Raw genomic sequence first — 11,975 nt, forward strand, 5'->3', positions numbered from 1 at the left:
CCTTTACATATCCAGCACTCTCAGACATATGTTGACAGCTTTTAACAAGTTCATTGGGCTGCCCCTTGGTGTACTGTGCAAGATAATGCAGGCAGGCGCCAGCATCGCCAGTCTTTGCTTCTATGACCTGTTCAAACAAGCGCATAAAAGCCTCAAAATGTAAAGGATCGCCATCAAAGGTCTGAATCTCCCTTTTGGGCAGTGAAGAAATGGACCAACATACAAGTTAATTCATTTTGTTTTTCCATAATGGACAACAGATTTTCATTGGGTACTGGATGAGCAGCTTGTGGCTTAGGCAAAGGTGGAATTGGTCTAAAAGCATCAGAAGGCCCCATAAGAGTGGGTGCAGGCCTTTCCCCTTTCATATTCTGTTGCACTGTTTTTACTTGAAGCTCTGCATTCCCAGTGATTGCATTTCCTTTTGTAAGCATCTGTGGAACAAAAGTCTCTACATCCGCATTAAGAATTTCCAGGCTGTTTCCTTTTGTTTTAAAATATGATTCCATTCCATTAGATCCACTGGATCCACTATGCGAAACAACACTTCACATACTGGATCCAGTTCTCAGCACATTCATCTTTGCAACAGTTGCAGCTATATCTGCTTCAAGCTGAAGGTGTTTCTCCTCAATTGCTAACCACCACCGTGCTGCCGCAAATTTAACCTTTTAGTTATAATTTTTCTGGATGTTTTTGAATTTACCATGGGTGTGTTATTCATGGGCATGTGTTGCTCACAAAGATTACTGTGAGAAAGAGTGTATACATCTATCATTTACATTTCTTTTCTACAGCAGGTGGTTAATCATGTGATTTGATCATGTGATTTATAGCAGGATACAACTTAATGTTTTTCTACCACAGGATTGCTGAGATTTTGTGTGAAGAAAACTGTGGTTACAGGCTATATGTTGATGATGAAATGTTGTTGAGAAAATGTTGGAGAAAATGTTGAAAATTACAGGGGGGAAGTGAATAAAGTGTGATACTGTGTTTGAAACCAGTGTTGCTTCTTTTTACAGCAGAGTGTTAACTTTATGACCTTTTACAGCACCTCTGGAATATGGGTGGCCGACGCCTGACCACCAGGATGATCCGCGTGTTTGGCTAATGTTTGTTTTTCTTTAAGAGTGCTTGTAAAGGATTCAGCACAGACAGACAAGTGACAATTGAACAGATGCGCAGTGGTTACTGAATAGTTACATGGGGCTCATTATCTGACCACTATTGGGCTCATGGTGAGTGACAAACTTAAGGAATGATTACAATGTGGAATGATGTTGAGATGTTCAATGATTTGGAGCAAACTATGGAAAAAAGTAGGAGTTAAATGAGTTTAGAATAGACCTGCAATGATACCTGTCTCTGGGATGCTGAATACTTTATTACACTTATGAGCTGCAGTTGGTTGCAAATGTGAAGTTGTTTTAACTTGAAGACTTTGTCTTCTAGGATACAGGCTCTGGGTGGAGCTGAGAGTTAAACAAGCTAAACATTTAATTGCTGACTAATGTTTTACACAGGGTTACAGGTTTGGAGTATGGCTGCTCCAAGTGGGAAACCCTGGAGATTGTTTTAGAGAGAATGTGGCAACATTCTTGTGCATGTCTCATTGGGGAGTTGACACATGGCGAGAGCCGTGCAGCAAGAGGAGTGTCATTTTTTAATTTGCAGATGTTGTGAGGTGCCATGACGAGAAGGAGTGACTGAGGGGATCGTCCACAAGATGGAAGCTGAGGCCAGGAGAGTGGCTTCAGGAGGATCAGAGATCATCTTCAGCACAGCAGACATCGGGCTTCCAGAAGATCATCGTGAGGAGATTTCGCAAAGCAAAATCTTAAATAAAATGAAAGAGTTTCGATGTTGATGTTGAGGAAGACAACTAAGGTGTACATGCTCTGCCTTAAATCTTCAGCAGCATTGGAACGTGTGAACCTGGAGGATGAAGGGAGCGTGCCAAGCTCCAAAAGAGACAGCGCAGAAGACGTTCAGCGGTGGGATTGTGATTCTGTGTGAAGCACAGATTCTAGAAGACTGGGAAATAGCTGACACCACTCTTCCCAAGGATGAAGATCACCTAAAGTGTGTCATTTTGCCATGCAGATTTGATGCACTGCAGAGAAGCCTTCTGCAAGGCTGGTTGAAGTTTTGAGCCAAGGGATTGATATGACTCAAAAAGGGGGGAGAAGATCATAAACAACTTGATCTAATTTCCTATTAGAAATCTTTTTCTGCTGTGACAACAGGACAGGAGAAGAGTTGTAAATGCAGATAATTATTCTCCTGAATTAGAAGAAGGTGATAACTATTACATTTGTTAAACTGATTTGTATTACATTGGACTGCTGATTTATTGTGAATGAATGATATTGTTTATGATACATTATACTGCTGAGTTATAAGAAATACTGTTTTCAGAGTCAGGACCTTGCTTTTTCTGATAATAGAGGAGACAGAGAGCACATTCCACGGGAGCTTCACCCCCACCATTGTTGAAGGTAGACGAAATAGGGAGCCAAGGCCATAAGTCAGGCTCGCTTTTGATTAGAGAGTCCCAAACATGATAGCTTGAACCAAGTTTGAAGAATTAAGAGACCAATTGAGGAGGTAAGTGTGGGAGGCGTAGTAGGGAAAGGTGTTTGTTTTTGTCTCATGTCTCAGAGGTTGTTGTCTCATTCCCTCGGCCAGAGGACGGGCAGTGTTGGGTAAGTTACTTTAAATTAGTAACTTAGTTACATTACTAGTTACTTCTATCAAAAGTAACTCAGTTACTTCAAGTTACTCGTTACTTTCAGAGTAACTAGTTACTAGGGAAAGTAACTTTGGTTTTACTCAGAATTCTCTTGTTAATGTGTTACTTCCGTAACTGGATACCCAGCAAGTTTGCCAGTCTTCTAGCTTGCTTACTTGCCACAAGTGCATTGTGCCACCTACCAATCGAAAGGAAAAAAATAATGTGCACATTTCCACAAGAGAAATTCTAGCCTGCTTTTTACATCCAACTCAAAAACTGCAGTCGAGGTGCTTTCGATTGTACTCAGAACTCGGAAATTCTGCCTTCTGAATAGGAAGATGCAGGTAACACCAGACTGCAGATGAGCTGCTTACAGGGCTGGACTGGGACAAAAAAAAAAATCATCCCAGGGAATATGACTATGGGAATATGATTTTTCCCACCATTATAGGAAAAATCATAAAGCCTTTGAATGAAAACAAACGCTGTTGTGACAGTGATGTACACTGTTCTGATGGTATATATGTATCAATCTATCATTGGCCTCATTCAAGATGGTGATGAGCCTGCATACCGGCAGGAAGTTGAGCGGCTGGTACTCTGGTGCAGTCAGCACAATCTGGAGCTGAACACTTAAGACTGTAGAGATGAAAGTGGACTTCAGGAGACATCCCTCAACTCTGCTCCCCCTCACCATATCAGACAGCCCTGTGTCAACTGTGAAGACCTTCAAGTTCCTGGGTACAACCATCTCCCAGGACCTGAAGTGGGAGACCAACATCAACTCCATCCTCAAAAAGACCCAGCAGAGGATGTACTTCCTGAGACAACTGGGGAAGTACAGTCTTCCACAGGAGCTTCTGTCACGGTCTGGAGGGCAGACCGTGGGGGATGTAGGAGAAAGGACCCAAAACGCAGACTTAATGGAATGAACAGTGGGTTTAATTACAGTGAGGTAATTGTACACCACACATTAAATCTCCAAAAGTGCTCCCTCGACTCCCGTGACGTGTCTTCTCCCAAGTGCTGGTATCCCGTGCTCTCTGCCCCTGTGCCTTCACACACCCCGTGTGTCTTGCAGTCCTGTGTTCCGCTGTCCTCCTGGGGAAAAACACAGACACAGCCGTTATGGCACCAACTCCGGCAGGCATACACTTTAACAACACTAGAAACACTGACATGGAGTCTAACTCAACGATCCTGCGCCGGAGGAAGCTCCATCGCTCTGTTAAGTAGCTCCCCCGACGATCCTGATCAGAAGCAGGTGTGTGGTAAGCTAGGCGTGACCAGCAGCTGGCAGGGCCACACCCATCAGGCCTGCAGGTGGCTGTCCTTCATCCTCCAGCCTCACACACACACACACACACACACACACACACACACACACACACACACACACACCAGCATGGAACACAAGAGCACAGTGCAGCAAACGTACATCCAATACACTAATAACAATAAAGGTCCACACTGTTCACGAACCCCGAGTCCCCGGCACCGGGTCCGTGACAGCTGCTGATCCAGTTCTACACTGCGGTCATTGAGTCTGTCCTGTGCTCCTCCATCACAGTCTGGTATGGAGCCACTAAACAGGACAGGAGCAGACTGCAGCGGACTGTACGGGCAGCAGAAAGGATCATCGGCACCCCCCTGCCCTCCATCCAGGATCTGTACCTCTCAAGAACCAGGGAACGGGCTGGTTTCCTCTTTCTGGCGCAAAGTGGGCGATAAACAAACAAGAGAGAAAAGCCGATCAGCTGATCATTGATCAGTTTTATGATTGAAGTAGAAACAGGAGAGGAGAGAATGAGAGAAGAAGAGGCAGCTGTGCAGCATAAACACAGAATAACTCCAGCTTTGTGTCTTTTTCATTGTAGCTGAAGTCCGGGACAAAATGTTCCTTTTCACCTCAACACGAAACCCGTAATATTTTCTCTGAATACGAGACGATTCCGTTTTTTACGGGACGGTTGGCAACTCTAATAATTAACCTTATGAACAAAATAAAGTTCAACATCAGTAACATAGCACCCACCCAGCTGTATAGAAACTCCGTCATGCTAGCTAGCACGCAGTACGAAAAAGTCAGCATAACGAAAATAAACTCCACCTAAACTTGGTTCATAATCTGACCCAGATGGACTGCAGGTTATAACTTCTTACCTGAAGTTCAGTTCACCTGACACTCTCGGACCAGCGGCCACTTCGGGTCTCTCCTCTTGCCTCCCTTTTCCTTCATCCACCTGCTGGCCTCCACCACTTGCTAATGTTATTGAATCTGTGGAAGCTCCGCGATAGCCACCACACGAAGTAACGAATAACGAGCATATTTAAATCCCAGTAACTAGTAACTCGTTCCTGGTTTTGGCATAATAACTAGTTACCGTGCTCGTTACCACAATAATAACGTAGTTACTGTAACGCGTTACTTAATAACGCGTTAGTCCCAACACTGAGGACGGGTAATAATAATAATGGATTGGATTCTATATAGCGCTTTTCAGGGCACCCAAAGTGTAAAGTGTAAAGTAAAGTGTGCGTGTTAGTCCCCATAGGGAAATAGTTCCTCTGCATTTAACCCATTCACCCAGTGAAGCAGTGGGCAGCCACCAGTGCAGCGCCCGGGGAGCAGTGTGTAGGGACGGTACCTTGCTCAGGGGTACCTCAGGGTAGCCGTTCAGTGGAGTCGAACCCCCGACCTTCCGATCATGGGGCCACCACTCTACCTACTGAGCTATCCCTGCCCAAAGCGCTTTACAATACCACTATTCATTCACTCTCACATTCACACACTGGTGGAGGCAGCTACAGTTGTAGCCACAGGTGCCCTGGGGCAGACTGACAGAAGCGAGGCTGCCATATCGCGCCATCTGCCCCTCTGGCCAACACCAGTAGGGTAAAGTGTCTTGCCCAAGGACACAACGACCAGGACAGAGAGCCCAGGGATCGAACCGGCGACCTTCCGGTTACAGATGTGATTCCCAACTCCCTGAGCCACGGGTAGAGAGGGTCAGAGCGATGGCAGTGGACCTGGGATCGGTGACCCGGGCCCATGATGCCATTGATGGACATGGAAGCAGCTGAGTTGGCTGAGGAGTGACACAGCGCAATGTATGGTGACCTCTTGTGGTCAAGAGAAGATGTCCTTTTAAATGTGTCAAAAGTTGTCAACAGAACATTTGTTGTTTTTGAAACTTATGCATGAATTGTATCTGTTTGACGCATGACGCATAAACAATACCCCGATGTTATAAAACAACTGCTTGTGTATTATCGGGCGGAGATCGATGCTGTCTGTGGGCAGTGTTCATCTCCCCACGCTTGTGTTCATTAAAATCATTGTTTGACCGAAGCTCTTCTGGACCATTATTGTTTTGTGCTCAACCTCAGTAATTGAACTCGTAACAGTCACCTACTGTACATCTGGGCCACGTTACATCTCAATTAATATTTATCAAAAATTGAAAGAACAATTATATGTCAAGGCTGGCTGTGTGCCTCCACCAGTGTGTGAATTAGGGCTGGGCAAAACGATTATTTTCCTAATCGATGAATCTAGCGATTAATTTTTCGATGCATCGATTAATCTAACGAGTCATTTTTCAAACCGATTCGATTTCGATTCGATTCGATTAATGATTTTTTCCCCCATTATTTGACTTGTATAGCAATTTCACATTTACTAATTTATGTATATAAATGAAAAACACAAATTTATTCATTTGAAGACCTTTTAATAAAAAAACAATTGCAAAATAAAGTTGTAGAGGTCGTACAATCAATACAATAGAGATAGCATTTAACAAGAAATGAAATGTGCAAACATATATAAAATTAAGGAAAAGTTAACAAAACATTTCAAATAAATAGCAACAATGGTGTCTTTAAACAAACAAAATGTAACATTCACTTTGCTTTCTGCCAAAAAGTGCTGTTCATTCACAAAATAAAATCCACAATAACATTGTGCTGCAATCTTCTGTTTTTAACAAAAAATTAAATGTTTTGCAAAACAAATATAACAAAGGAAATCATAGCAAAAAATTAATAATATACAAACAGCAGCAATGGCGTCTTTGAACAAATAATGAAATGACAAGTTACCCCTAAGTAGGACTCTGTGACCAGACTTGTCCAAGCATCAGTGGTAAGGGAGATTTTGGATGTGGCTTTTTTTAGTTCATTGCTTAGTTTCTCCACTGAAGTTTCATACTTTCTCTCCATCATGCTTGTAAAATGACGCTTAGACAGCAGAGTGTAACCTGGTTGGAAAGTGGTCAGCATTTCTTTGAATCCCTCACCCACAGCAAGTGGTCTCTTGTCTTTTAAAATCATAGCTAAGACGCTCTCAGTAAGTACAGCCACCTCCTGGGGGGTGCATGGTGTACTTCTTCTCTGACAGTAGTCCTCCAGACTTTTCTGTTTATTCCTGAAATCATAAATCACACACAGCACACAGATGAATTCGAATAATTACTAAATAATTATATGGAAAGCATAATATCAAAATAATTTGATAAGGATCTGGTTGAGATAGATAGATAGATACACACATACTGTTATGCCATGTGCTTTCATAGCATAACAGTAAGAGGTTAATGACAATCCCCAATGTTGAACATATGATATGCAGTAATCATGATGGCTGGAAAAGATAACGTTTAAATAGCCATAGCTGATGGCACCTTTACTGGTGCACTGCTTTCTAGTCATTAGATGGCATAACTTTGACCTATAAGATCAAGCTGGAGAAGCATTATGTATAAAAACAGCGTTCAAATAGGATGAAACACATTAAATTTGACAAATCAAGAGTTCATTGTCATTTTGCTTTTGCAAGCACTTTAACAATGTTGTAATAGTGTCCACGACGGCTACGTTTAGCAGGTGGTGCATTATCCTTGTTAACATTTCTCCTGCGGCCAATTCGCTGTCTCACATTTTTGTCTTTCGCCGATTCTGATAATCAGCCTGCGTGCATTCCGACTCATTTTGCCAGCATGGGCCACAAACAAAACAACAACAACTAAACAGCAGCTGCTGTATGTTACTGCTAAGCAGCTTAAATTAGTTTTGCATTTACGGAGGTTGGGTGTTTATCTCTGTGTCTATGAGTGAGTGTACGTCTACGTGGGGCGGGGGGGTCTGGATGAATTAACGGGTAAAAACTAGCGTTAGTAAAAAAGTTGAAAACTTACGGTGGTTTGTCCTTTGCAGAAGCTGCTCCTGGATGCAGTCGTTTGAGGTGCTGGTGCATAGCCGTCGTGCTTTTATGATAGGCCATTTCCACCTCACAAAGCCGGCAGACGACTGAATCACTTCCTTTTCTGTTAAAATATCCCCATACTGTAGAACTGCGTGTTCGGGTGGAGTGATTTAAGTTGACTGCAACTGCCTCACTCATGATTTCGCTACTCGCTGCCGCCATGTCTTTTTTTGAAAGTGACGACGCATCGACGCAGATTTTTTTACGTCGACGTATTTTTTGCGTCGACGTAATCGATTACGTCGACGCGTTGTCCCAGCCCTAGTGTGAATGTGAGAGTGAATGAATAGTGGTATTGTAAAGCGCTTTGGGTGCCCTGAAAAGCACTATATAAATCCATGTCATTAGTTTTTCTTCTTTTATACCCTTTCTTGCCAGCCACGCTGTGGAGTACTTGGACGCGTGTGATGGAGCATTGTCCTGCATGAAAATCATGTTTTTCTTGAAGGATGCAGACTTCTTCCTGTACCACTGCTTGAAGAAGGTGTCTTCCAGAAACTGGCAGTAGGACTGGGAGTTGAGCTTGACTCCATCCTCAACCCGAAATGGCCCCACAAGCTCATCTTTGATGATACCAGCCCAAACCAGTACTCCACCTCCACCTTGCTGGCGTCTGAGTCGGACTGGAGCTCTCTGCCCTTTACCAATCCAGCCACGGGCCCATCCATCTGGCCCATCAAGACTCACTCTCATTTCATCAGTCCATAAAACCTTAGAAAAACCAGTCCTGAGATATTTCTTGGCCCAGTCTTGACGTTTCAGCTTGTGTGTCTTGTTCAGTGGTGGTCATCTTTCAGCCTTTCTTACCTTGGCCATGTCTCTGAGTATTGCACACCTTTCGCTTTTGGGCACTCCAGTGATGTTGCAGCTCTGAAATATGGCCAAACTGGTGGCAAGTGGCATCTTGGCAGCTGCACGCTTGACTTTTCTCAGTTCATGGGCAGTTATTTTGCGCCTTGGTTTTTCCACACGCTTCTTGCGACCCTGTTGACTATTTTGAATGAAACGCTTGATTGTTCGATGATCACACTTCAGAAGCTTTGCAATTTTGAGACTGCTGCATCCTTCTGCAAGATATCTCACTATTTTTGACTTTTCTGAGCCTGTCAAGTCCTTCTTTTGACCCATTTTGCCAAAGGAAAGGAAGTTGCCTAATAATTATGCACACCTGATATAGGGGGTTGATGTCATTAGACCACACCCCTTCTCATTACAGAGATGCACATCACCTAATATGCTTAATTGGTAGTAGGCTTTCGAACCTATACAGCTTGGAGTAAGACAACATGCATGAAGAGGATGATGTGGACAACATACTCATTTGCCTAATAATTCTGCACTCCCTGTATTTCTGGCAGAAGAGGCTCACCATTGAGATGAATAAGCTCTGACCACCGACCAGCCGGAGTGTTCTTGGGAAGGAGTTCACTGTTTGTCTCAAAATATGCATCACAAAGCTTCCTGTAGAGTTTGCTTTGTTATATTTTTTTTCTTTCTCTGTTTAAGATTTTATTTTTTACTGCAAATGTGTTTTAGCTGAAGTCATATTATCAGGACACAAATAAAAAAAATATTTTATCTGTTGTATCCTTTGTCTTTTGTATATTTAGTGTAACAGGTTGTAATTATGTTCTTCTCACATGTAATACTGAGACATCTGTGTCCAAGTATTTGGACAAAGATGCAATTTTTGCTTCAGTTCATGGAGTTTAAGAAAATTATTACAAAGCTGTTTAGGAACTGAAACTATTTCTCTTTGTAGTTTCCATTTTCAAATGCTTTGGTTCTTCTTCATAAACGGGCCAAATAAATCAGTGACCCATGGTGGCTAAAATGAATTTGGAGGCTTTACGCCTCACAGGATTTGTGTTAATAAAATAATCACCGTAATTTAAAAATCACATTAACTCTTTTCTTCCGAACTGAAATTTGCATTATTATCAGCAGGAGAGCACTGAAGTGTGAAGTGATTTTAGACAAGGTCAGGCCGAAGTCTCCATGGACTATGATTTTCACAGATGACTATGTGATTTGCAGCGAGAGGTAGATAGAGGTATGTAGTGAAAGCAGATGAGTTAACTAAATACATGGGGTCAACCATCCAAAGCAATGGATAGTGTACAAGAGAGGTGAAGAGTGTAGGTAGGATGGAGTGGGAATAGACAGGTGTAAGAGATTTTGGTGGCATAGGCAGAGCAGCAAGCATGAAAGCTAAATTTTACTAAGATGGTAGTGAGACTTGCTATGATGTATAATCTGGAGACAGTAGCACAAATAAAAAGTTAAGTTAAAATCCTTGAAAAGGCCATACCAGTGATATTTCCTACCCATTCATTGAAATATGTCTCACGTGACATGTGTACCAAATGAAAATCCAGAAGTAGATCAGTATTATCATCAAAGAAAAAGATGAGGTTCCTGCGTTCCAGCCGATAAATATTACACCAGTGTAATAATTTGGGAAGATCACACATGAACTCGTAATCAGCCATTTTCCAATGCACATTTGGGCCTCTGGGCAGTGGCCATAAATTTGCAGCAGCCCATTTGTTCATTTCTTGTCCAGCGATCCATCATCATCTCGTTATCATCCTGGGCCACTTGGATGAAAAATGCCAGGGCCAATTGTTTTGTCCCAGTCCAGCCTGAGATAGACCTTGGTTGGTTGTCACACTTTGTCTTGCCTTACATGAATTAGTAATCACTGAAACATTCTTCAATATCAAATTGTTAAATTGAAGTTTAAATTGCTAAATCTTATAAAGCTCTATAGCTCTGTCTATAACCTCTATCTATAGTAAATTCTAATTCTAAGTCTATTATCAAGTCTATAACAAAAAAGAAATGTAAACCTAATCCAGTTGAATTACAAACACCATCAAGTGTGGTACAATTCCTTAATCTTCAAACCCCAAATTTACTGTTTGGGGTTTGAAGTTTACAAATTTACTTCTCCAAAAAAGGTGAATCAATATGCCTTTCTATTGCAAAGTGGGATGCAGATTTATCAGTGAGCCTAGACCAAAACTTCTAGTCTCAGAAATGCTTAAAAACATTTAAATTCATTTTAGATCATATTAGTCTTGATAAAGCTTCTGGGATGGGGGGGGGGGGGGGGGGGGTCGTGGTTTTGTCCTGACTTTATTATTGTGGTTGATATTGGGGCTAGGTATGGGCTTGGGGTGTCTGGGGATTCCCTAGGGACGGGTTTCTTGGGGGGCTCAACCCAGGGGCTGTGGTCATAACCTGGATGACGATCTGGTGGCTCTTTGGGTGGTGTTTTTCTAGTGAATGCATGGAGCAGGGCTGGGGATGGGTCTGTGCTGGCAGACATAGGTTACTGGCCTGGTAGCCTGGCTGCCCTGGCTTGGGGACTTGGGGTTCTGGGTGTGCTCTGCCTCCTGGCTGGGGCTCTGGTCCTGGTTGGTGTGTCGCAGTTGTGTTGTTACCATCACTTTGTTCAGACTAGCATCAGAAATAGGAATAAATAAAAAGGTTGTTATTACTGACATTTGTCGGTAATAACAGTCTGGTGGTCTCTGTCAGAGTAGAAGAAGTCATATTATCATATTATTGGTCGGTGATCAATAATATGATATAAGATGCCAGAAACTTGAGAAAATAATTTCACAGAGGTGACACTAGATGTCGCCTTAGTGGTTCTGTCATTAGAACTTGTAGGAAGTTCTGCGACTTTTCAAAGCCAGCACAGACTTCGTGATTGCATGGATCAGTGAGCCTGTGTTCAATGCAACTGATGTAAAGATTATGTTAAAAACACATCGAATGAAAATATTCTGTCTTCATTAAAACCATACAGTGTGTATCCTTTGACATCACAGTACAGAGTGAAAAAGCTCATTTGCTCTCACCTGATGTGGCTCTAAGGCGATTTTCAGTGTCTCCAGTAGGTGGCAGTGGCTGCTCAGACAAATGAGTGACTGATAAAGTAATCCCTTACAAAAGTAACGC

At 42.6% G+C, this 11,975-nt stretch overlaps 1 long non-coding RNA gene across 1 annotated transcript; it reads right to left on the minus strand.

Moving 5' to 3' along the window:
• Window positions 1-6,450: 6,450 nt before the first annotated feature.
• Window positions 6,451-8,181, minus strand: LOC145421399 (uncharacterized). Its single transcript, XR_013902747.1, has 2 exons — window positions 7,936-8,181; window positions 6,451-7,166 (listed from the first exon to the last, which is right to left on the minus strand). It is a non-coding gene; the product is annotated as an uncharacterized LOC145421399 (long non-coding RNA).
• Between the last annotated feature and the right edge of the window lie 3,794 nt (window positions 8,182-11,975).

This window comes from Astatotilapia calliptera, chromosome 17, assembly GCF_964374335.1.
Source record: "Astatotilapia calliptera chromosome 17, fAstCal68.1, whole genome shotgun sequence".
Classification (NCBI taxonomy): domain Eukaryota; kingdom Metazoa; phylum Chordata; class Actinopteri; order Cichliformes; family Cichlidae; genus Astatotilapia; species Astatotilapia calliptera.